The sequence below is a fragment of the Gracilinanus agilis genome, chromosome 6 (assembly GCF_016433145.1).
Source record: "Gracilinanus agilis isolate LMUSP501 chromosome 6, AgileGrace, whole genome shotgun sequence".
NCBI lineage: Eukaryota > Metazoa > Chordata > Mammalia > Didelphimorphia > Didelphidae > Gracilinanus > Gracilinanus agilis.
In genome coordinates, this window is record NC_058135.1 from 189,125,557 (window position 1) to 189,151,495 (window position 25,939).

Genomic DNA, 25,939 nt, shown 5'->3' on the forward strand with positions numbered 1-25,939 from the left:
TTGTGGATCTAGTATATGTGGCCTCTGGCAAATAATTCATCTACTCTATTCCTCAGTTTACCCTTTTGTAATATGAGTGGTTTAAGTGATCTCAAAAGACCTTTTCATCTCTAAAATCTATTATTCTTTCTACTCTGACATGCTATGAATTGGAATCAAAGAAATTAGACAAGAATCAAATAAGACAACCCCTTATTCTTATGAAGAATACTAAAAAAGGTTATGTAGTTCCTTATGAGGAAATTTACCATGAGGATATAACTCCAGACACAAGGATAATGAAACTAAAATATTTTTACTTGTTTAAAGCAATGAGAAATGTTTTTAATTCTAAAATCTGGAAAGAACTAACAAATTTACTTTGGTACGGCCATTAAAGAATAAACCTATGGCTTGAAAAATCCCACATAAAATAGAGAATAGCTTTCCAAAAATACCCTTTGGGGTCATCCCTGAACCATTAGTATGCAAATCATCTGATAAGAACTAAAGTAGCCAGGAATGTTAGAGTAAAGTTTTATTTTATCTCTACTGCCTAAAACAAATGTGAGTATCTAGCACCTGGAATAAAGAAAAAGAAAGCTTTCCAATACCTTCAATTGGCTGTTTTGCAGTCTTGGCATAGAATGTGAAAGTTAAACAGGACTTTAGAGGTCATCTAGTCAATCTCCTCATTTGACTCATGTGATGGTCCCAAGGTCAGATCTGCCAATCACTATTATACCTTAGCAGGTTCAATTTGAAAATTTGAGTTATAGTAGTTCAAAGGGGAAGGAACTGACATTCTGCCAATAATCATTGCTCAAGTTAAAGATGTATTGAAATAGTGACCGAAAACATTATCGTGATGGATGAGGATGCCACTAGGGAGAACCTAGACCTATGTTCAGAAAAATTAATAAAGAGACTTTATCCACCAAACAGTCTTTTGACCTGATCAAAGTGAACTTGGAAAGGTATTGTTGAGGAGGAAGGGAGGGAAGGGAAGAGAGAGGGGTGGGGGNTACAAGGTACCCATAATGAAAAATGCTACCCACAGTCAACGAAGGAACTGTTGGAGTCTGAATGCAGAGCAAAGCAGTCCATCTTCCACTTTTTTTTCTTCATGAGTTTTTTGTTGTATGTGTGATATGTGACTTCTATCAAAACATGAGCAATATGGAAACATGTGTTACATGAACACACTTCTATAACCTACATCAGACTATTTACCACCTGGGGGTGGAGAAGGGAGGGAGGGAGAAAAATCTGAATCTTGAAATGTCAGAAAACAATTGCAAAAAATTATTCTTATAAGTAACTGAAATAAGTTAATTTAATTTTTAAAAAAACTTTAAAAGAGGGAAACTAGTAGGTAATTAGGTGGCTCAGTAGACTGAGAGCCAGGCCTAGAGATGGGAGGTCCTGGGTTCAAATGTGGCCTCAGACACTTCCTAGGTGGGTGTCCTTGGGTAAGTCATTTAATCCCCATTGCCTAGCCTTTACAGCTCTTCTGCCTTGGAACCAACACATAGTATTGCTTCTAAGATGGAAGGTAAGGGAAACAAAAGGAAAGGAGAGGAGAGGAGAGGAGAGGAGAAGGGAAGGGAAGGGAAGGGAAGGGAAGGGAAGGGAAGGGAAAGGAAGAGAGAGAGATTAAGGGAAGGGAAGGGAAGAGAGAGAGATTAAGCAAACATGGTACAAGAGATAGAGCATAGTATCTTTCTTCACTAATATAAATCTTTACAATCTACTATATTGAAAGAAACTTTACAATTTACAAATCCTTTCTGACTATTTCCTCATCCTTGAGATAATCAACTATATATTGGAAAGAGAAACCAATTACTCTTTTACACATAACTGAAAATTGAACTGACATTAAATTTTCAGCTGATTGATTTAAATGGCCCAGTATTAGTAACTTGTTACTGACTAGATTTTGATCATCATTGATTTTGTACCTGCCCAGATCCATTGACAATATACATTGTTTTTATTATCATACAAGGACATAATAAATATAAAGTAATTTATCTGTATGCCTATACTTGGGGAGATATTTCCATTAGTTGAAATTGTGTGCTCTTCTTTTCAAGGTTAATTGTTTCCTCTGATCTATACCTAAAACCTATTATTCTTGAACCTAGGGACTAAAAAAAATGACAGAAAAAAGTTCATTATCTGGCTAGGTCTGATAGGATAATGATAGTTTAGTTTTTAGTTATTAATCTTGTTGGCAATTATACAATACACACATATGACTGTATGTTCTAGGAGAAATACAGAGAATGTTTATATAATGAGGATATGTATACATCATGGATCAGACACATATACATATAGAAATATACATGTGCACACATATGTAAATAGATAAATATATAGCCACACTTTGTGGCTATATTACTTTATTATATTGTATGTAATGTATTTATTTATAAACATACATGTTTGTAAATACAAGTGAATGTGTATATGTCCTCTTAAAACACTCAATCTTTTATTCTATTTTAATTCTCAGATCATTTTAAATGACAGGAATAACATATCAAGAAAAAACATTTTACTGTGTTGGCATAAGTGAAAACATTTACAAATCAATTAAAAAATAAAAAAGAAACACTTTTTCAAAAGAAAAACTCTATTAACAAGTTACATCCCAGATCAAATGTTCTTCAGTGAGTACATGATAACCTCTGTGTATGTTGACACTAATACATGACATTACAATTCAGATTAAGGTATTAATAACAATGAAAATTAGAATTTTAAAACTACCATTTCAAATTGTCATTGTTACTATTTTTTCAGATGCAAAGGATTCAATCAAAAAATTCAATTTTTTTCCACAGATAAGATGATATATGACTTGACTTATTAAAGCAAGCAATTTCTTTTAAATTTCTCTGTCACTATATTGATTTATTTTTATGCTAAAATTCAAAAGCAGTGTCTTTTCTTCTAGATAAAGAAATCAGAAATCAGCAAATCCTCTACAAAATCAGTGTGAGACTTATAACAGAAGCCAGCTTTTAAATAGCATTCAAATTTCTTTAGCCAAACTACAAATAGATGGTATCTTTTAGAGATTAAAAGGATTAAGGTCTGCCATTTTGGCAAATCTATGGCACTCTTGCTAGAAAGGGCTGCTTTCTTCCCGCTCTCCATGTGCTCCTGAGGACATTTCTCTCATCACTCACTCCTCTGCCAAGCAGCCCAAAGGTAGTGCTTCTTCCCTCCCCAGTATGGGGTAAGGGAAGGGGCTCATATGCAGCCTGAAGGTTGCATTTGGTCACTTGGTCTTTAAAAGGTTTACCATCATTGGAAGGCCTTATTACAGTCAAATGAATAAAAAGCAAATTGCAGGAAAGGATGGCTGATGTTTTGAGAAATCCGTGATTCTCTAATGCACCATTGACTCACAGAGAAAATCATTTGAGAGCTGTAAATCAGAACTATATTTGAAGACCATGAAAAATTAGAAAATAGGAAACATTCTCATACTATTTGCCCTACTATTCTAACTATCACCTTATGAGTAAAAAAAAAACCACAGTAATTTTAAGTGTTAATTTTAAGTCTTAGATCTTTATTTTCAGAAATATTAAGCTTAGGCCAAGTAAAATTAAACAACAGGCCACATAAATGTGATCCAGGTTGTCCTTTTCCTGATCAAAAGCAAAGACTCTCTCAGTCTCTCAGTCAAAGCTTTCAGTCATTCAGCCACATGAAATATATAAAACAAGAAAACAGCAGTATAGAGAGGAAAAAATACTTTCTACTATAATTATTAGTAAAAAGAAAAGTCAGATATACATAGAGCTTCATTATTTTAAAGTGAAGTGGATAGACTAGATAATATATAAAGATCACTCCAGTTCAAGCATTCTCTGAGATTATAATATCAAAAGAGAAATGTTTAATGTGTGATCCCCCCTACCCTTAGTTCCATTCTCATGAGAATGAATTAGATCTCACAGGTTTCTCATAAATTATTAAAATAGCTTATGACTCAAACCAAGGGTACTTCTGTATACATATGAACTTAATTAATTTTTATCCCTTCCCAAAGAATCCTCAGCTCTAGTAAGAAAATTAGAATGGTAAAGCAAAGAACATAAAATAATGTAATGTACATCATAAAGATAAAAAATACTTGAACCTGAACACACAAAGTCAACAATACTTTTTCTCCCTCTGGTGGAAATTTTTCTGGAGGGAAATTCCATCTTAGGGTTAAGGCCCTCACATAAATAATTTAGCATTGACCCAGAAGCCAAATACTCTCCCTGACATCACAGTGCCTTTAATCACTGTAGAACAGAAATCCCAGTCCTTATGTAGAGAAATATCCAAGGTGGGCAAGTGAGTTAAAATTCAGGGTCAAACTTTGAACCTGTGATTTCTCTCTAATCCTATTGCAGATGGACTCCAGGTCCATGCCATAAGGCAACCTTTGTGAACAGCAGAAATTTGAGGCCCAAAGCCCAAGGAACAGAATGATTTAGAAGACAGTTGAATTGTTGGCCCAAGTGCTAGAAATTAATACTTTCTCCTTAAATGATTCTGAGGATGGAGACAAACATTGGATTGTTATTGTGGCAGGCTCGAATGGCTGGTATAACTATAATCATCATGCCTGCCATGCATACCACACTGAAATGGGATTCCTGATGAACAAATAATCAACATGATACATGATGACATTGCAGACAATGAAGAAAAACCTAAAAAATGACATGATCATCAGTCAACCTAGCACTAATTATATAAAGGGAACACAAGTGGACATCAGCCCAGAAAACTTTCTTGCTGTGTTACAAGGTGCTGTTGAAGCTAAGAAGAATGAAGGATCAGGGAGGGTTTTGAAAAGTGGTACCAAGGATAATGTGTTTATTCACTTCACTGATCACGGATTTCCTTGACTTCTGACTTTTCCTGGTAATCGTCATCATGTAAAAGATTTAAATATGACTATTAAATGCACCAACATAAAACCACCAAAAGATGATGTCCCATGTTGAAGCAAATCAAGCTGGCTCAAAGATGGACCGCTTACCTGATCATATCAATGCTTATGAAACTATTGCTGGCAATCCCAGAGAGTCTTTCTATGTCTCTTACTATGATGAAGACAGAAATTCTTACCTGGGAGAATGGTATGGTATCAACTGGATGTAAGATTCAGATTTTGGAGATTTGATTAGAGACTTTGCATATAAATAATTTCAGCTAGTGAAAAACCATATCAACTCCAGTCATGTCATGAAGTATGGAAACAAGACAATTTCAGGAAATTAAACAAGGCAATTGTCTCATCTCTCTACCATTAGTGAAACACCAAGCCCTGATTCTGTATTGTAATCATGAAAAGGAAATTAGTGGCCACTAATGATACAATTGAAGCTAAGAAAATTGTTGATAAGTTACAGGCATATTATAGACTCAAGCCATGATTCAGAATGCTGTGCAGAGAACTGTATCAGTCATTATTGCTTCCAGAGTCAATACTAAGAAAATGCTCCCTGAGAGATGAACACTCACTTCCCACGAAGTGGGCCAAGGCAACCGTGACTCGTTTAAGGATGCACTGTTTTAAATGCCACTCTTCCATATATGAGTATACTCTGTGCCTATCATATGTACTCATTAATCTTTGTGAAGGGACTTATCCACTTGACAGAATAAAGCTAGCCATGGACAAATTTTGTTAGTGTTACTATAAAGTCAGCCTTCATAGTGATTTACAAGAACAAATGTGAAATTTATATTGATGTAAGACTTTTGAGTGCAGCCCTTCAGCAAGAAAAGGATTGACATGTTTTTACTCTTCTGAATGTTGATCAACAATTCCGAATATCTGAATATAAGGTTTTTGCCAAGAAGCTTCCCAATGTTTCACTGCTTACCTTTGCCATTTTTTCCCTCACACTTTCAGTGGTTTCTTGCTGGAAAATGGTATCTATTTGATTGGGGAAAACACTGCATTAGATGAAATATTTATGATCTTTTCATATAAAATTTTTGAATTTTGAAAACAGTAGTTCACAAAACAAAGAGAAGTTCACTTGGTTTCCTTTACAGTAGCATCAGTCTGTTTGACCTGTATGGTGATGCTATATTGCCAAACTTCAAGGAACTGTAAGAATTGTACATAGGAGACTTGGAAACATGGACAAGAAAGTAACTTTTCAGATCATAATTCTCCAAGATTAATGTATACAAGAGTAGATTATGTATATGATGAGTTCATTGCCTAAAAAAATAAAAAAAGGATTTACCGCTTGCTATTAAAAATATTCAAATACCCTCTCCTCCATGAATATTATCTTCAAGTTCTATGGAGATATTTTAGATTTATATCACTACTCAGACTCTCTCTTCTAAACCCAACCCACCTCAAAAAAAGTACAAGGAAAGAATATAGACTAACTAAACCTACACATTCTATCACCAACAGAGTCCACGTAATTCACATTACTAGTGAAGGGTACTCAGTTGCAATTATTTCATAGTCTTTTTAGGGGGAAAGATAAATAACAATGGCCACCATTTCTCTATCATATCCCTCTCCATTGATTAGATCCAATTCATGCAAATTATTCTGAGTCTTGGAAAAAATGTATATAGTGTTTCTGATGGCAACTCTTGGAAATCCTAGACCAACAGTAAAGTCTTCTGCCCTGATTATACACATGAAATATCAAGAGTCATTTCTCTTTTGTAGTAATATAATATATTTTGTCCCAAAATTTCAAAAACATGGTTATTTATAAGAAAAATTTAACATAAGTAGTAATATTCACCCAGCAAAAAATCCATAACTAAAACAATTTTATCTGGGGTAGGAGACAAAAAGGGTGCTCTCAGTTGTAGGTAAAGTAAGAAATATCATCATAATAGGGTGAGAGATTGGGAGCATATCTCAACTTTGTGAATCATTTAATAATTTCCAATTCAATCTAAAGAGAATTTATAAAGCACCTCTACATTAAAGGAATAGTTAACTAGACATTAAAGAAACCATCACAAAAAGTTAACAGATTCTTTATTCAAGGAGTTTATTTTAAACTTGTAGATATTAAAGGTAACATTTTAAGTTATTATTATTATATTATTATTAATAGCAGCAACAATATTTGAGAAAGGGGAAAACATTACCCATAGGATAGATGATGAGGACTGCTTGCCTCTCATACATTATAAGTCAATTTGTCACCTCCTAAATTTTGCAATGCCTAGGCAAAATATACTATCTTTCCTCTCCCCTGAAGTATATCAGTGTTAGATTAAGGGGGTATGAAAAAAGATTATTAATGTCAATACACTATTATTTGAGCTATGAACTGATACAACCATTCCAGAGAGCAATTTGGTATCATTCCCAAAAGATGATAGAACCATGCACACTCTTTGATCCAACAACCCCACTGCTAGGTCTGTATGCTTAAGACATAAAAGATAGAGGAAAAGCACCCATTTATATAAAAACATTTATAGAAGCCCTTATTGTGATGGTAAAGAATAGAACCTGAAGAGATATTCATCAATTATGAATGTTTGAATGTTGTGATATAGGAATGTAATGGAATACTATTGTGTCACAAGAAATGAACAAGATGATCACAATAAATAAGTAAGCAACCTGGAGAGATTTATGTGAAAAGATGTAAAGTAAAATTAAAAAAAACTAGGAGAATACTGTACACAATTAATAGAAATAATGTATGATAATCAACTATGAATGATAACTATTATTATCAAAGCAAAGATCTATGACGGTAATGGTAAAACTTTTAGAATGGTGGGTAACAGACTTCTGGCCTAAAATAGCCACAGTATAGTAGCAAGGGGCTTCGTCTCCCCAACAAATACTGATATAAAATGCCTCAAAAGGACAAAAACCAGGACCAAATGAGTGAAAGAACTCTTCCATAGGGCACAACCTTTAAAGTAGACAGGGTTTGGACATTTCCACTCTATAAGGGGGTAAAATTGCTCCTACCAAAGTGCAAGCTGATTATCCCTCCCCCATTCTACCTAAGGCATACTAGAGTCAGAGTGAGCATAGGGCAATTGCTAGGTTCTTGGGAGGGACATCACAAACTTACCACAGAGAACAGTGAGACCTGGGGTCTCAGGAGGCTGAAAAAAGCTGAGATTGGGAATGAAAATAGGGAAAAGTGGGGCTGCACATGGAAGACATGCCTGAGACTGAGATGTGGCTTCAGGGCAAAAATCGCTGTTATTCCCTACAAAGACCAGACTACCCTCCCCACAAAGACTTCTGAACAGGAAGGGAAGAGACAACTAGCACAGAAATGACTATCAACAACCAGGAAATACAATCTGAAACCATAAAAAAACAATAAATGAACCTTGATCCTTGATAACTTCAATGAAGAAAAAACCCAGACTACAGAGGATATAGCAGAGGATGATAAAGAAAAAAAATACATCCAATATTTCCAAAAAAAAAAAGGAATTTGGTCACAAGCTCTTGAGGAGCTCAGATTTGAGATTATGAGAAAGATAGAAGGAACTTGGTAAGAAAAGTTTGGTAAGAAACTTGGCAAGAAAAGGAAAGAGAGAAATAGTTAAAAAAGAAAATAAAAATTTAATAGATAAAATCTCCCACTTGGAAAAAGAAGCCCAGAAATAAAATGAAATGATAAGCAAATTGAAGAAAAGAAATGAATTGCTGGAAGCCATGAAAAGCAGGATCAACCAAATCAAAAAGGAAAATCAAAACATCATAGCTGGAAACCAATCTTTAAAAATTAGAATTGGGTAAACAGAAGCCAATGATATCAGCATTGACAGCAAGAATTAATAAAGCAATGTCAAAAGAATGACAAATTAGAAGGAAACATGAAATAGCTCATCAAGAAGATGGTTGACTTGAAAAACAGGTCTAAGAGAGACAATTTGAGAATCATAGGCCTACCTGAAAACCTGGAAATAAACATAAACCTTGACATCATACTACAAGAAATTAGCCAAGAAAATTGAATATTCTTGAAGAAGAACACAAAATAGACATTGAAAGAGTCTATAGATCAACCTTTACATTAAATCCTCAAAAGACAACCCCCAGGAATATCATTGCCAAATTCAAGAGCTTCCAAGCTAAGGAGAAAACATTGCAAGAGGCCATAAAGAGACAGTTCAGATATCAAGGAGCACCAATCAAGATTACACAGATTAAAACTGGATCAAAATAATTGAAAAAAACATTGATTGCTCATGGGTAGGATGAGCTAACATAATAAAAATGACCACTTTACCCAAATTAATTTACTTATTTAGTGCCAGACCTATCAAACTACCAAAAAGCTTTTTTACTGAATTAGAAAAAAACTATAACAAAGTTCATTTGGAAGAACAAAAGATCAAGAATATGAAGGGAAATAATGGAAAAAAAAAACATGAAGGAAGGTACCCTAGCAGTACCAGATCTTAAACTTTACTATAAAGCAGTGGTCATCAAAACAATATGGTACTGGCTAAGAGATATAAGGGAGGGTCAATGGAATAGACTTGGGGTAAGTGATTTCAGAAAGACAGTCTATGATAAACCCGAAGAGACCAGATTTTGGAATAAAATTCCACTATTTGACAAAAATTGCTGGGAAAACTGGAAAATAATATGGGAGAGATTAGGTTTAGATGAACATCTCACACCCTACACCAAGATAAATTCAGAAGGGGTAAATGACATGAATATAAAGAAGGAAACTATAAGAAAATTAGGCAAACACAGAATTTTATATTTGTCAGAGCTATGGGAAAGGAAAGATTTTAAAAACCAAGCAAGTTAGAAAAAAATTTAAAAATGTAAAATAAATAATTTTGATTATATTAAATTAAAAATGTTTTGTACAAATAAAACTAATGCAATCCAAATTAGAAGGGAATCAACAAATTGACAAAAAATCTTTATAACAAAAAACTCTGACAAAGGTCTAATTACTCAAATATATAAGGAGCTAAATCAATTGCACAAAAAACCAAGCAATTCCCCAGTTGATAAATGGGCAAGGGAAATGAATAAGTAATTTTCAGATAAAGAAATCAAAACTATCAATAAGCCTATGAGAAAGTGTTCTAAATCTCTAATAATTAGAGAAATGCAAATAAAAACAACTCGAGGTACCACCTCACACCTAGCAGATTGGCTAACATGACAGCAAAGGAAAGTGGTGAATGTTGGAGGGAATGTGGCAAAATTGGGACATTGATGAATTGCTGGTGGAGCTGTGAATTGATCCAAACATTATGGATGGCAATTTGGAACTATGCCAAAAGGGCTTTAAAAAACTGTCTGCCCTTTGATCCAGCCATAGCACTGCTGGATTTATACCCCAAAGAGATAATAAGGAATAAGGCTTGTATAAAAATATTTATAGCTTCACTCTTTGTAGTGGCAAAAAACTAGAAAATGAGGGTATGCTCTTCAATTGGGAAATGGCTGAACAAATTGTGGTATCTGCTAGTGATGGAATACTATTGTGCTCAAAGGAATAACAAATTGGAGGAATTCCATGTGAACTGGAATGACCTCCAGGAATTGATACAGAGTGAAAGGAGCAGAACTAGAACATTGACAGAGAGACTGATACACTGTGATAAAATCAAATGTAATGGACTTCTGCACGACATCAATGCAATGATCCAGAACAATGCTGAGGGAATTATGAGAAAGAAAACTATCCATATCCAGAGGGAGAACTTTGGGAGTAGAAACACAGAAGAAAAACATCTGCATGATCACATGGGTTGAGGGGATATTATTGGGGATGTAGACTCTAAACAATTACCCTAGTGCAACTATCAATAATATGAAAATAGTTCTTGATCAATGACACATGTAAAACCTAGAGTAACTACATGTTGGTTATTGGAGGAGGTTAGGAGGAAGGAAAAGAAAGAACATCAATCATGTAACCATGGAAAAAATATTCTAAATTAATTAATTAAAAAAAAAAACAAGTCCATAGTGATGGTCCACCCAATTCCTTAGACCCTTTTGGGCCAAGTTCCCCCAATGCAGCCTAGTTTACCCAAGGACCCTTTCTTCTGTCTGAGGGTGGCACTAGTGAGTCAGATCCTCTTTGCCTTTGAGTGGAAAGATCCCGATTCTTGTCTAAAAGCTCACCTTACTTGGACATGTCTGCCTTAGGGGCTCAAGAATTCACCTACTTTTTGGGGGACAGTGCTAGCAGCTGACTTCACTTTATTCCCCAGGGAAGGACTGGGCTGCACTGTGATTCAATATGTTGATGATTTATTTCTGGCTAGCCAGGCACAAGAAACTTATTGGGCAGGCACCTTGGGACTACTAGAGTTGGTGGCCAAGGCTGGGTACAAGTTGTCTCCTAGAAAGAAACAGGTTTGTCAACAAGGAATCAAGTACCTGGGGTTTTCTTGTCATTTAACGCCAACAGACTTTGGGGATTGACCGGAAGAATGTCATCCTTAGTCTTCCTGTCCCTCATACTCATAGACAACCTCGAAAATTCTTTGGGGCCACAGGATATTGCCATATCTAGGTACCTTGATTTATGCACCTTGTCCAGCCACTGTATGACATCCTATCAGGACCTGAGGGCAAATCCCTGGAATGGGACCCTGATCATCAGATAGCTTTGAAGAGATTAAATGCCAACTAGTTGGAGACCCTGCTTTGGAATGTCACTTGAGATTTCAATTTGTTTGTGTCAGAACAAGGAAAGGTAGGCCTTGTAGTCCTAACCCAAATTATGAGACCATGACAGAGACCCATCACCTATCTTTCCAAGCAACTGGATCCTTTGCCCTCTGGCAGACTCCATGCCTCCACACTCTGGCTGCCAAGATGATCCTAAGCAAGGAAGCTAACAAACTAATACTCAACCTGACCATCCATGTAAAGGTTCCTCACTCAGTGGTGTCCCTGATTTATTCACATGGCATCAATGGCTCTCCAATCCTAGGTTTGCCCACTATCAAGGACTCCTGTGTGAGAACCCTCAAGTTCAAATCAAGTCTCTACCAAGCCTTGATCCTACTGGCAGAGCAAGGTTCTCCTGTATGTGACTGCACAGAAGTCACTGAGAAGTCTGCTACAGCCACCTTAACCTATCCTATCAGCCTTTATCCCATGCAGAATTGGCTCTCTTCACTGATAGGAGAAGCTTCATAAAGATAGGAATAACGTATGCAGAGTATGTGGTGACCACAGTAGATGAAGTAAAAGAAGTATGTTGTACCTTCACCAACTGGGTCAAGGTGTTTCCCACCAGGACTGAGAAGAGGTGACCAGAGTACTGCTATGATAAATTTTCCCTACATGTGGCCTGTCCCTCACCATAAGTAGCAATAATGAATTGACTTTCATGATCTCAGTAGTGCAAGAGGTAGCAAAAGGGTTAGGTGTTAAATGGAATTCCACACAGCTTATAGACTCAGAGTTCAGGAAAGGCAGAATGTATGAATAGGACCCTTAAGAGCACCTTAACTAAATTCTGCCAAGAAACTAATCTGCCTTGGGTAGATATCCTACCCCCCAAGACCATTGCACCCCTGGTACAATGCCAGGCATTGGAACCACCCACCAAACAGGGCCAAAACAGACAACAGCTCTTCCCAAGAAGATGGACTTGGGTCAAAGAATGTTAACCATCCTTGAATTTTATTTAGCCATTCTGTTCATCATTGCCTTTACCCATTGCTTACTTGGTATTTTCTAGGCTTCAGAACCTATTCTGTTTAACCTCTTGAAGTTGTACTCCATCCTAGACTTTGCTTTCCTCATCACTGCTGGAATTTGTTATTTTACCAGGTATCCCCTGAACCACCATTTCATCTATTCTGAGCTATTTGTTTCCAAACTTGTCGAACAATTTACTTCTGCCACTGAGCATCCCATTAGGATGGAACCCCTTCTTCTTCGGTCAGGTTTTCTCTTTTTTGCCTCACTGATGGTTCAAACAGACTCTTGCAAATGTACTTCAGGAAGTGACATAATCTACAACACTACTATGCCCTATGAATGCTATACATCCCACTCTACCTGTAACCACAGCAATCACCTCATCAAAGGATTTGAGTTTATGGAAGAGATTTCTGGCAAGGGCAATACCAGCTCCTTAGCTATGATGATGCTTCCAAGGGCTTGCCTGGCAAATGGGTCTGTTGGCATTAGTATGGTCCATGGGATATCAGTGATGAGGGAGGGATCCAAGACCAAGCTAAGGAACAATTTGTGAAGAAGATACATAAGGAAATAATACTGAACTCCACTAGATTGCATAAGGGATCCTGTTAGTTAAGGGTAAACCTCACTGAATTCCAGAGGCTTCTACTAACTAGCAATTCCTACCATGGAGCAGGTTGCTAATGCAGCTTTCTTCCTTTTACAGCAGGTAAGGACTTTTACTGCTGGTTCCACCTTCCCCTCTCTCACAGGACTTTAATGGCAACTTTATTTCCCATTCATGATGCCAACCTCACTGTACCATCCCCCTTAGGCCCCAAACAAACCATACCTATTGGGCCCATAGCCAGGTAGGTAACCCCGTGGTGAGTCGAGAGTAGAATATTTGCTTGCCTCTTCTCAAAAGTCATTGGGGTGCCCTTGTTGGGGGAAGTGCCAACAAGATACTACAATCGGACCTTGGTTCTCCAGGGCAACCCGACTTGTGCTCTGGAACGTGTTTTCTGTTTTTGTGGAACTGACATTTTTGAGGATCTTAAGAGTAACTGGACTGGGGGTATAAAATTGCATGAACTTATCCAAAAATATTTAGTGAAGTGCCTGCTATTTGGGGTGTTCTGTGCTAACCTCTAAGAAAAATAGTAAGATAAGTAGCTTGTGGCTCCTGCACATAGGGAGCTTAAAATGTAGTATGATTAGATGTGTATCTATCTGTCTTATCTGTATCTAATGTAAAAACATTAAACTATGCAAAAATGTGAGTTAAAGGCCTATGAAATCTGATGAAATCAGCAGAATTTTGAGCTAAAAGAAAACAGTTTAACTTGTAGGAAAGTGGCTTAAGTGGCCAATTTACTCAGAAAAGAAAGTTCATACTCCCAAAGTACTTGGCACTTGCTGATAACTCTATGATAGTAATAGATGTGTGGGTTTTTTTTCCCTCATTGGAAATGGTATCAAAGAATGTGCATCAACATTACTTTTGTTGTTTTAATAGGGAGGGCCATCACCTCTTAGATGATGCTGAAGCTTCTTAATAAGATTACATAGTGCTTTGTACATAATAACTTTAATAAATGCAAATATTCTTAGCTTGTGTGTTCCTTGGAATGGAGTGTTTATATTATGCTAACTGGATGGGGATCATGGCAGGTTAAGGTAAGGTAGCTTAGGAGTCAGAACCTCAAAATTATGGAGGAGCTGACCAGTGTAGACATTGTTTGGGGATTTTTTAGCAGTATGTGACACCTGCAAAAAAATTAAGGTATTAAAAACCTCACAAAAATGCAGGAAAGTATGAATATTAAGAGTGTCATTTTCAGATCATAATGCAATTGAAATGACTTTCAAATAAAAAGTCACTAGAAAGAGAAATTAAAAATTAATTGGAAACTAAATTATTTAATTTTAAGTAAGTGAGTCAAAGAATAAGTCATAGAAACCATCAGTAATTTTATTGAAGAGAATGAAAAGAATGAGACACCATACTTAAATTCAGGGAAGATAGGCAAAAGAGTACAATGAGAAATTTTTACATATCTAAATGATTATATCAACAAATTAAAAAGAGAAAAAACATATCAATGAATCTGGCATGCAACTAAAAAGTTAGAAAAAGAACAAATTAAGAATCCTGATTTAAACATCAAATTAGAAATCTAGAAAATCAAAGGTGAGAACAATAAAATTGAAAATATGAAAATCATTGAACTAATATATAAAGCTAAAAGATAGTTTTATGAATAAAACAAACAATAAAATAGATAAACTATTATTTAACTTTATTTTTAAAAAGAAAAGAAAAATCAAATTACCAGTATCAAAAATAAAAAGGATGAATTCACCACAGTGGCAATGAAATTAAAGTAATTATTAGAAATTATTTTACCAAATTAGATGCCATTCTTTTATAAAACATTACAATCAGTATCTGCTTAAAATCAAAAGTGTAAATTATTTGCAATGGGAAAAAGTTAGAAACCTTTCCAATATAACTTGGATTAAAGCAAGCAGGTCCATTATCAGTATTACTACAAGTTTTCTTCTCAAATGTAAATAGATTAAAAGAATATGTATTCATTATAATAGCTACAGTACTGCTTCAGATCTCATTTATCTGTGATATCTAGTTAAGATCAGGACACAGACACGCACACACTCAAAAAATTAGAATGTTTATGAGATTAAAGTAAAGGTGAATATTAAAACATAAGATTCTGAATATTAAAGCATAAAATCCTTCAAATACTTCTGTTTGGAGCAGACTGGATATACTGGATAAATCCATGAGGATGGGATTAAAATATCTGTACCAGAAAAAATAATGTAATAATTGGAGATAGGAAAGTTCCAAAGTTCTAAAGTGACCTCCAGCCAAAATTTCTCTTTTCTGCATTCAGGTAAGTTCCCTATTACTTCTCAAATATACAAAGGGCAGTTGGAGCACCTCTCTCCTATCTTTCTCTTTGATCATCCCAACTAGCTGATTAATTTGTATACCACATCTCCTTAGCAGAATAATTTCCCCCCTTTTCCCTTTTTGAGATTTCTTCTTGGTCATTCATTTTCTTGTCAGAAGTATATATCTGCCTTTAAAAAATTCAAATGACTCATAATTCATTCAATATGAGAAATAAAGCAATATACTGCACCCATTAACACAAAGTTATTGTTGGATTTAATGTAGAATAGATCATATTGAAATATTATTAGTTAAGTTTATAACAGTATTGATCATGTTTGTTAAGAGAGGTATATAAATTCAAATCATAATCCATTATCTAGTCCAATCTATTTCACAAAGTGGGGTGGCGGAGTGGGTTAGACTGCCCGATAGTTCAAAATTTTTAGATAATTAATGTTTAAAGGACAGCTTTATTTTCATAATGTGTACTACATGTACTATCTTCATCTGTAGCTCTTACTCATTTAATTCTCCTTTAACTTCTGAATTGTATTATTATATAATTTTTTCAGCAAATTTAAGACATTTAATTTCACTTCCACTTAAGCATCACTTGAGGGTTTTTTAATATACAATGAAATGTAGTACCATTTGTTATTACAAATTTTTCTTCTCTTTTCCATATACGTTCTCTGTAAACCAATTCTTTTTTGTGGGTAAATTCTCTAAAACGTAGTATTGCATAAGCTCATGAAATTCATTTGGTATTTAATGAACCAGAGAAGGGTTTCTGGTCATTCTAACATGGAAAGCCCTGTGATGTGAATTGTAAACCCAGAATTATAACAATGAGACAAAATGAGCACACAACTAAATCCTGAAAATCCTACAGTTTTTTAATAGTGCATGTTATGATCATAATGAAATAAAATTTGATTTCTAGTTATATATAAAGATTCAATGATATATTGAATGTCATATTTAGAGAAGTGAGATTGTGGTCCAAAAAACAGTGATGAAGAGGGGGGGAAGTGTAGTGATTTCCAGAGTAAAAAATTTCACCAAACAATCAAATATTTTCAGTTGAGAATTAATGATAATCACTTGCATTTTATATAATGTTTGAAAATTTATAAAGTCCTTTACATATGTTTTCCTCATTTGACCCTCACAACAGCTAATGTGAAGCAGATAATTTCATGCCCACTTCACCTATGAGGAAATGAGACTAAGAGAAATTAAATGAATTAATCATGCTCAAATAGCTAGTAAGTGAAGGAGGCAAAATGTGAGCCTAGATCTTCTTCATTCCAAGATCAACACTCCTTCCTCTATACCCACGATGGCAAACCGATGGAATGCATGCCAAAGATGGCACATAGAACACTTTTTGTGAGCAGGCCCTTCCCTCACCCATCCCTCCAGAATTTGTTAACTAGAAAGGCAGAGGGACTCAGACAGATTTGCTCTCTTCCCCCTCTCTACCATGTCTGATGACATTTTTTCACTTCACCTGCCTCTTTACCCAGCAGCCCAATGGGAGCTCATAGTAGTTAAGGTGGGTGACTCACAGGCAGGAGAGCTGGAGAGGAGCACAGCTTTTGAACCACTCCTCTCTCCCTCTTCAATTGTTCTGAAGACATTTTTTCCCTTCACCCACCCTTCCACCCATCAGCCCAATGGGAGAGATTTTTGCATCCCCGATGTGGGGTAAAGGGGTGGGAATAGGCCGTACCTCGCACTAAGTGGTGGGGTGGGGCTTGGCACACAGTCTCTGGTGGAGTGGGACATGGCATGTGGTCTCTCAAATGTTCACCATCACTGCTTTATCCTAGTTACATCGTAAATCTGTCAAAGATTTACAATGTTGTTTTTCAAATACAGGCAGTTGCTATTATGATTAATTAATTACTAATTCATTTCAGAGCATTACTCAATTATCAAAACTTATTTCATATTAAGCACAGGTTTTTATGTTTATAAAGAATATCAACCATTGAATTATGGTATGTGTTTCTAATACATTGGTACCTTGATACAGAAACACCTTAAGTCAGGAGCAATTTGAGATATGAGCAGTTACAATAGGGATTTTTTGCTTTAAGTCATGAGTGGATATTTGAATAATGAGATTCTTGCCACCCTCCACTAGACAGGCTGCCAAGCATTTGGTTTCACAAGTTGCATGAGGCTGTCTTGTTCAGTTCATTGTTTATCTGGCTATGCAGGGATCTGTGTTTAATTGTTTTTCTTTTTCTTTTAAACCCTTATCTTCTGTGTATTGGCTTATAGGTAGAAGAATGGTAAGCGTGCGCAATGAGGGTCAAGTGACTTGCCCAGGGTCACACAGCTGGGAAGTGTCTGAGGCCAGATTTGAACCTAGGACCTTCTGTCTCTAGGCCTGATTCTCAATCCATTGAGCTACCCAACTGCCCCTTGAATTGCTTTTGCTTGACATTCACAACCACATCAAAAAGCATAGCAAGGAAGTGACTATAACAGTTAATGCATTGGAGTTGTGTAATAACACTTTTTTTCACACTCTATTGAAACATTCTGAAAGAAAGGAAGAAACAAAAGTCAATGAAAAGGGTTTGTTTTTGTTTTTGTTTTTCTGGAATGGACTTATTGCATTTGCATTCATTTAAATGGGGAGATTCAATTTGACACACCAGCAAACTGAGTTACAAGCTTGGCCATGGAATGAATTAAATTCATCTGTCAAGGTACTGTTGTAGTAGTAGTATATTTATGATAAACTGTACATCTTTAAGAAAAGAAGAGGTTTTATTTAAAGATTTTATATTAATTATAATAGGAGAGTGATTACATGAGAATTACTTTAATTAAAGTTCTGCCTCCTATACATACTAGTGGGAGGAATCTTATCTTCTCTGTGTGACTTCCAGAAACTTCAAAGGAACTGCTCAGGCTTAGTCTTAAAGTCAGATAAATGATAGCATATAGTGATGAAAGGAATTTACACACTGAATGTGAGAGGAGATTTTCCCACATGAATGAAACTAAGAGACTGGAAAAAAAACATATACAGCAACATTAATTATGATAGGAATCATTTTGAACATACATTAACACTGAATGTTGGCAAAAATAAATAAATCATTCAAAAGTTAAAATATATTAATATGAATAAAATGGATTTCCTTTTGAAATAATAGTAACAAAGATAAGCATGTTAAAAGTACACATTATTCTTTATAAATATTTATAATCTATATAATTGAGGAAAATGAGAGTTCTGTTACTTTAGAGGTTTATTTTTTTTATTTTTTACTTAAAGAATGATTAGTTAGTCATCATGTTAAATAGAATACTGAGAATTCAAGTATCTCATTTTCTCATGCCTGGATAATCTAGCAAAAGCTTACTTGGATTTCAGAGTTATATTTGTAAAATTATTTTAGCTGTAGATGCATTAAAAAATAACAATCCTGAATGCATGTATGCACATATGCATAGCCACTAACATTTTAAATATTGATTTATGTTTACCATATATCAATGCTGAATAATTGTAGAGAGCATATTGATGCTGATCTTGCAAATGTGGGCTAATGCTACCTACAAGAGAAGAATTAACTCATTCATGAATTAACTTTAATTTGTATTTCAAATAAATTGAGATAACTGGACTCCATTCCCACTATGAACAAGTCATGCAACCATTCTGTGCCTTTATTTTATCTGAAAAAAAGGGTTGAGGGTAGATCTAAAATGATGGAGAATGTACAAAGACCCATCTGATCTCTACCAAACCACTGTCCAAACAATTATGATATAATGCCTCAATATAAGTTCTAGAGAAGCATAACCTACAAAGAGATAGGATAAAATAATTTTTTTCATCCCTAAACAACTTAGAAGGCTGGCTGGCACAAAAGATCTATTTTGGAAACAGGGAAGATCAAAACACAAATTCAGAAGAAGGTAATAAAGTCAATACTGTTACATCCAAAGCCTCCAAGAAAAATGTCAATTGCTTTCAAGCTCCCTTAGACTTAATAGACTAGTTTAAAATTATTTTAAAAATCAAATAAGATTGATAGAAGAAAAATTGAGAAAATAAATGAGAGTGCCCTGGGAAGTGGAGTTAAGATGGCAGAGTAGAAGCAAGGAAGCTGGGAACCACCATGAGAATCCTCTTGAACTAATATTAAAGTAATACCACAAAAAATACCAGAGTGAAAGAACCAACAAAGAAATGGAATGAAGGATTTCCATGCAGAGAATAACGTGAAAGGTAGGCAAAGAGCTTCTGGGTCACTGGGGTGAGAAGGAATAAGGAGCAAAGCTACATCAAGCTCCCTATCTCACATATACTGTTTTAGGTTCTGAAACTGGGCCTAAGCCAATATCCAGACACTGAGTCCCTGTCTAAGCCACAGGCAGTAGAACCCAACTCATACCATATAAAGTTTCAAGCAAGTCTGTAATAAGGTCTGGGATTCCGATATGAGGCAGTCTGTGCTGTGGGCTTAATATCTGTAAGCCCAGACCCAGGCCATGATCAACAGGCCAAGCTTGTAGTAAGGACTTGAATCTCAGTTTGAGGCACTATGTGCAGAATTCTAGGTCAGGGTAAATGCAGGACTAGGACCCCTGATTCCTAACAAAGACAGATCCCAGAGTGCTGGCCTATGGGAGTTCAGATCTAGCTAGCCCTTACCAAAATTTAAGGTGGAGACCCAGGGCAAGACAGTCCTCAGGGTGTCTGACCCAATCAAGCCAAGAGTGAGACCAAAAGCCCCCACCCTAGCTTAAGTCTAGAATTTGATCTATCAGCAGTCTCAGGGGGTGATTGAATAAGCAGTGGGAGGTGGCTCTAAGAGCTCCCAGACCACAGGCCATCATACAAACTTGGAAGAATTGAAATTTTTGGAAACCCAGAAATAAGGTTTAAGGGTAGCATAAAAAAAGAATTGAAGTTTAAGAGAATGCACTATCCTCCCAGAGAACAGAGGCTACCATTAAAATAGAAGTGAAAGTTAAGAAAAAGGCTGGGAAATTGAGAAAACATGAAAATATTTTTTAAAAAATTAACAATAGAAAATGTTTATGGAGACAAAGAGCAAGGCACAGACCCATAAGGGGACAGTAAAAGTTAAGCAAGCACACCCAAAACTTCAAAGAAAAATATGAATTAGACTTAGATTCTGGAAGAGATCAAAAAGAATTTTAAAAATCAATTAAGAGAGGCCAAAGGTAAAATGGAATGGGGAAAAAAGTTAAAATAATACAAGAAGAAATGGGCTAAATAAAAACAGGAGGCTCAAAAACTCATTGAAGAAAATCATCACTTAAGAATTAGAATTGGACAACTAGAAACGAATGACTTCATGAAACATCAAGAAACAATAAAACAAACTGAAAAAAATGAAAAAAAATAGAAGGAAGCATAAAATACTTCATTGAAAACATAAATGACATGAACAATATCTAGGAGAGAGAATTTAAGAATTATTGGAATACTTGGAAGCCATGATTTAAAAAAAAACAAACAAAAAATAACCCTAGACATCATAATATAAGAAATTATCAAAGAAATCTGCCCTGATATTCTTGAGCAAGGTTTTAAAATAGAAATTGGAAGATTTCACAGATCACCTACAGAAAGAAATCCCCAAATGACAGCTCTCAGGAAGATAATAGTTAAATTCAAGAGCCCCAAGCCAGTGATGGGCAATTTTTTGAACTTAGTGTGTCAATATTCACCAAAAAACTGAGCATTGTGTTGTGTCACTTTGAGGAAAAAAACAATTTCATAATATTTATAGTTTAAATAACAAAAATGTTTAATCGTAGTATATAACTGTATTTAATAAACCCAAACCTAATTATTCAAGTTACCTGCTAAGTGACTTCTTTGTTCATCTGTCAGGTTGTTTCTTTTGTTGGTCTTGATATTATTTAACTCGTATAAAATGCAGTGAACTAAGATAAATGAGGGCGAGGGGGGTTCTTTAACTAACCTGCCTATTAGTGACTTTTTTGTTGCTGAATTTCATTGGCTAATGAAAATTCATTTAGCTGCTAAATCTTTAATTAAAAGTTGGTGTTTTGTACACTTCAAGCCCAAGCAAGAGCTACTGTTGGTTTTGATATTATTTAATGCTGAGAATAAGGTCTCACAAAAGTACATAGAGGGGAAAATTGTGAGAAAGCCATTTCTATATTTTCAGGGTACTAGAAATATTTGGTAATCAGTTTCAGGCACTCCAAATTTCCTGTTTGTACTGGCACTCCTCTTGATTCTCCAAGAGGCACCTTTCAAGATTCTCAAGCTTTGACCTCAAGTCAACAAACACGGAAGCCCTGATGCTGTCTTGAAATTCTGCAAGTTGCATCTCCAAATCATCAATTTGCATCCATTGGAAATCATTTAATTCCAAACTACTCTACACTACTACATCCAGATATTTAATCATTTTCATGGTCTGTTCTAGGCTTCTAATTTGATTTAAATCTATCACTGAACTGGTCAAGTAATGAGTCTAAAACATTCTGGTACTTTATATGCAAGGGTTCCATTTCATTTTGTACAGCTGCACTGGCTCTCTCAAAATTCTTTGTTACTTGAAGAAATTACTTATAAGTTTTAGTTTCTACATCTCACTTGAAAATTTTAAGTTTACTTTCAAAAGCTTTTATGTATTGTAAGGGGTGAAAAAGGGATTTTATGGGTTCAATAAGTTTGTGTACAGTCTAATTCAGACTTTTATGAAATTTCTACTGAGTGTTAACTCAGATATTCTCTTAATAATTGCATCTTTATTCTGCATATTGTGAAACAGAACTGCTGCACATCTTAGGAGAGTTTCTTTAATAAATTCTCCCTCACTGAAGGTTTTTTCCATGCTGAGCTATAGAGTTAGCAATGCTCAAACTTGCAGATTTTAAATTTGTATAGCCTTTTACAAATTTAAGGATGGAATTAGACTGGCTCTTATAAAGGTGTAGTTGTCTAGAAATGTACTCCTTTCTTTCATCCTTACTTTTTTCCAAGATCTGGGAATGATTAGTTTCAAAATATCTATTATGTTCCATATTCTGCTTACTACTGTTTCAGTACATAGAACACAAAATGATCTGCCATTTTTTTCGATAATGCCATATATCTCAGTCCATGTCTCTTGAAAGGGTTGGCTACTGCTACTACCACTTCCTTTACTTAACCTTGTTTTTTTTTTAATTTTTTGGTTTCTCCTTCAGGGAGACAATGAAAGAAGATAGAATTATAGATAGCCTATTAGCCCTGTAGGCAATTAAGGGTTAACTAGCCTAACTGACCACAAGATGGCACATATAACTGTCTTTTAGGAAAGGGCAGGGTTAATAAGCAGAAATAGGGGTTAATAGGGATGCACAACAATAGTAATGTTGAAATGGAATCTGTACTATGCTGCAAGGTGGTGTTCCTTATGTAAATTAAGATGGTTGCCACTATTTCTAATGGTGGGAAATGGCACCCATAGCACAGGCTCTTATCTCTACCATTCTCCCCCTCACTTATCCCAGTAATGATGGTCAATTAGAAATCCACAACACCCCAGCACAGTAGATTAGATGATGGTTGATGTAGTTATACAGTTGTTGACAATGGTGATCACAGGGCCCCCAGCAATGTGTTCCCTATGGCATTCCACTGCTTCATGCTCTGCCACCAGAAGTCAGGTCAAAGGTCCTCTAACAGCCCAGAAGTCCAAGAACTAGATGCTCTGTGACAGAATTCTGTTGTTTTGGCCTACAGACCTCCAGCACAGAGTGTCTACACAACACTACAACAAATGTTTCATGCTCAGCATGCAGCATCATACTTCTCTGTATGCAGCTGCATGCAGGCTCATGTCATCAAAAATGGCTATGTGTGTCAGTGTTGACATGCTTGTCATAGGTTTTCCATCAGGGTCCTAAGCCAAGGAGAAAATACTGCAAGTAACCAGAAAGTAAGAATTCAAATACCATGGAGCTACAATCAGGATTGCACAAGACCTAATAGCCTCCATATTAAAGAATCAAAAGGTGTGGAATAAGATATTCTGGAAGGGAAAAGCTCTACATTTACAACCCAGAATCACCTATACAATAAAACTGAGTATATTCTTTCGGAGGAAAAAATGTTCATTCTTTAAAATAGATGATTTCCAAGCATTCTTGATAAAAAAAACAGATTTAAACAGAAATTTTGATGTCTGAACACAAGACCAAAGAGAAACCTAAAAAGTTAAATAAGAAAGAGAAAATAAGGTACTCAATAAGGAATGGTATAACATCTCATATAAACATGGAAAACTACTTCAGTAGAGGGAAAGATGAGGCTTAACCTTTATTATCGTGGTAACTGGCTCAGAGAGGGAATAACAACCATACTCTTTGGGGTATAGAATCCTATGTTACCATAGGGTAAAATTGGAAGAGAATAAGACAAGGGAAGGGGGGTCATAATAAAAGGAAGGAAAGTAGAAGTAGTGATAAAAAGCAAAACATCAGTTAAGAGCTGGAGAATGAAAGGAAAAAAAGAGAAGGACTGAAAGGAGAAAATAAGACAGAGGGGAATACACAACTGATCATCATAACTGTGAATGTGAATGAGATAAAATCACCCAAAAAATGGAAGCATATAACAGAGTGGGTTAAAAAAAACAGTATCCTACTATATGTTATTTTTAAGAAACACATTTGAAGCAATGTGACAATGTAAATGTAAGGGGCTGCAATTTATTGTGTATCATCAGAAGTAAAAACAAAAAACAAAACAAAACAAAAACAAAAACAGGAGTGGCAATCATGATCTTAGACAAAGCTAAAGCAAAAGTAGATTTGATTAAAAGAGATAAGAAATTAATGAAATCATATTGATACTAAACATATATGCACCAAATTGTATTGGCTCTGAATATTTAAAGGAGAAAATAGATGCACTTTAAGGGAAAAGAGACAGCAAATTATACTAGTGGAGAATTTCATCCTCCCTCTTTCAGATCTAGATAAGTCAAACCAAAAAATCAACAAGAAATAAAGGAAGTGAATGAAATCTTAGAAAAGTTAGAACTAATTGATCCCTGGAGAGAATTGAATGGAAAAAGAAAAGAATCTACCTTCTTTTCAGCATTGCAGGGCTCCCACACAAAAACTGATCATATATAAGGGCATAAAAACTTCACATCCAAATGCAGAAAAGCAGAAATAGTAAATGCATCCTTTTCAGATCACAAGACAGTAAAAATTTTAATCAATAAAGCTCCATGGAAAGACCAAAAAAATGGAAACTAACCTAAAACAAAAAAGTGTAGCTCAAAGAAAAAATATAGAAAAAATTAATAGTTGTATTAATGAGAATGACAGTGAGGAGACAATATATCAAAATTTATGGAATACAACCAAAGCAGTATTTAGGAAAAAATTTATATTGCTCACATCAATAAAAAAGAAAAAATGCAGATTAATGAATTGAGTAAGGAACCAAAAAAAAACAGAAAAAAAATAAAAATTACTATTTAGATACTAAATTGAAAATCCTAAAAATTAGAGGATGAATTAATAAAACTGAAAGTAAAAGAATTATTGAACTAATAAGTAAGACTAGGAGTTGGTTTTATGAAAAAACAAAACAAATAAAATAGGCAGTGTTTATAATTTGAATTAAGAAAAGGAAATAAAATAAAATAATCAGTATTAAAAACAAAAAGGGTAAACTCACCGCCAATAAAGAGGAAATTAAATCAATCATTAGGAGCTATTTTGCTCAATCATATGCTATTCAATCTGGTACTCTATGTGAAGTTAATGAATATTTACAAAAATGCAAATTGTCTACATTAACAAAGGAAGAAATAGAACCCTTAAATAGTCCCATCTCAGAAAAATAAATTGAATAAGCCATAAATGAACTCACTAAGAAAAAATCCCCAGGGCCATATAGATTCACAAGTGAATTATACCAAATATTTAAAGAACAATTAATCCCAATACAACATAAACTCTTTGAGAAAATAGGCAGAGAAGGAATCCTACCCAATTCTTTTTGTATGAATCAAATATGGTACTGATACCAAGAAGAGCAAAAATAAAGAAAATTATAAGCCAATTTCATTAATGAATATAGTTGTAAAACTTTTAAATAAGCTAATGGCAAGGAAAATACAGCAATGTATTACAAGGATCATTCACTATGACCATGTGGTATTTACACCAAAAATGCAGTGCTGGTTTAATATTAGGAAAACTATCAGAATAATTGACCATATCAATAACAAAACTAACAGAAATAAAATAATTATTTCAATTGATTCCAAAAAAGCCTTTGACAAAATACAACACCCATTTCTACTAAAAAC

At 35.0% G+C, this 25,939-nt stretch overlaps 1 pseudogene; it reads left to right on the forward strand.

Annotated features, from left to right (window-relative positions):
* The first annotated feature begins 4,481 nt into the window (after nucleotides 1-4,481).
* Nucleotides 4,482-5,696, forward strand: LOC123252436 (annotated as a pseudogene).
* Nucleotides 5,697-25,939: the final 20,243 nt, after the last annotated feature.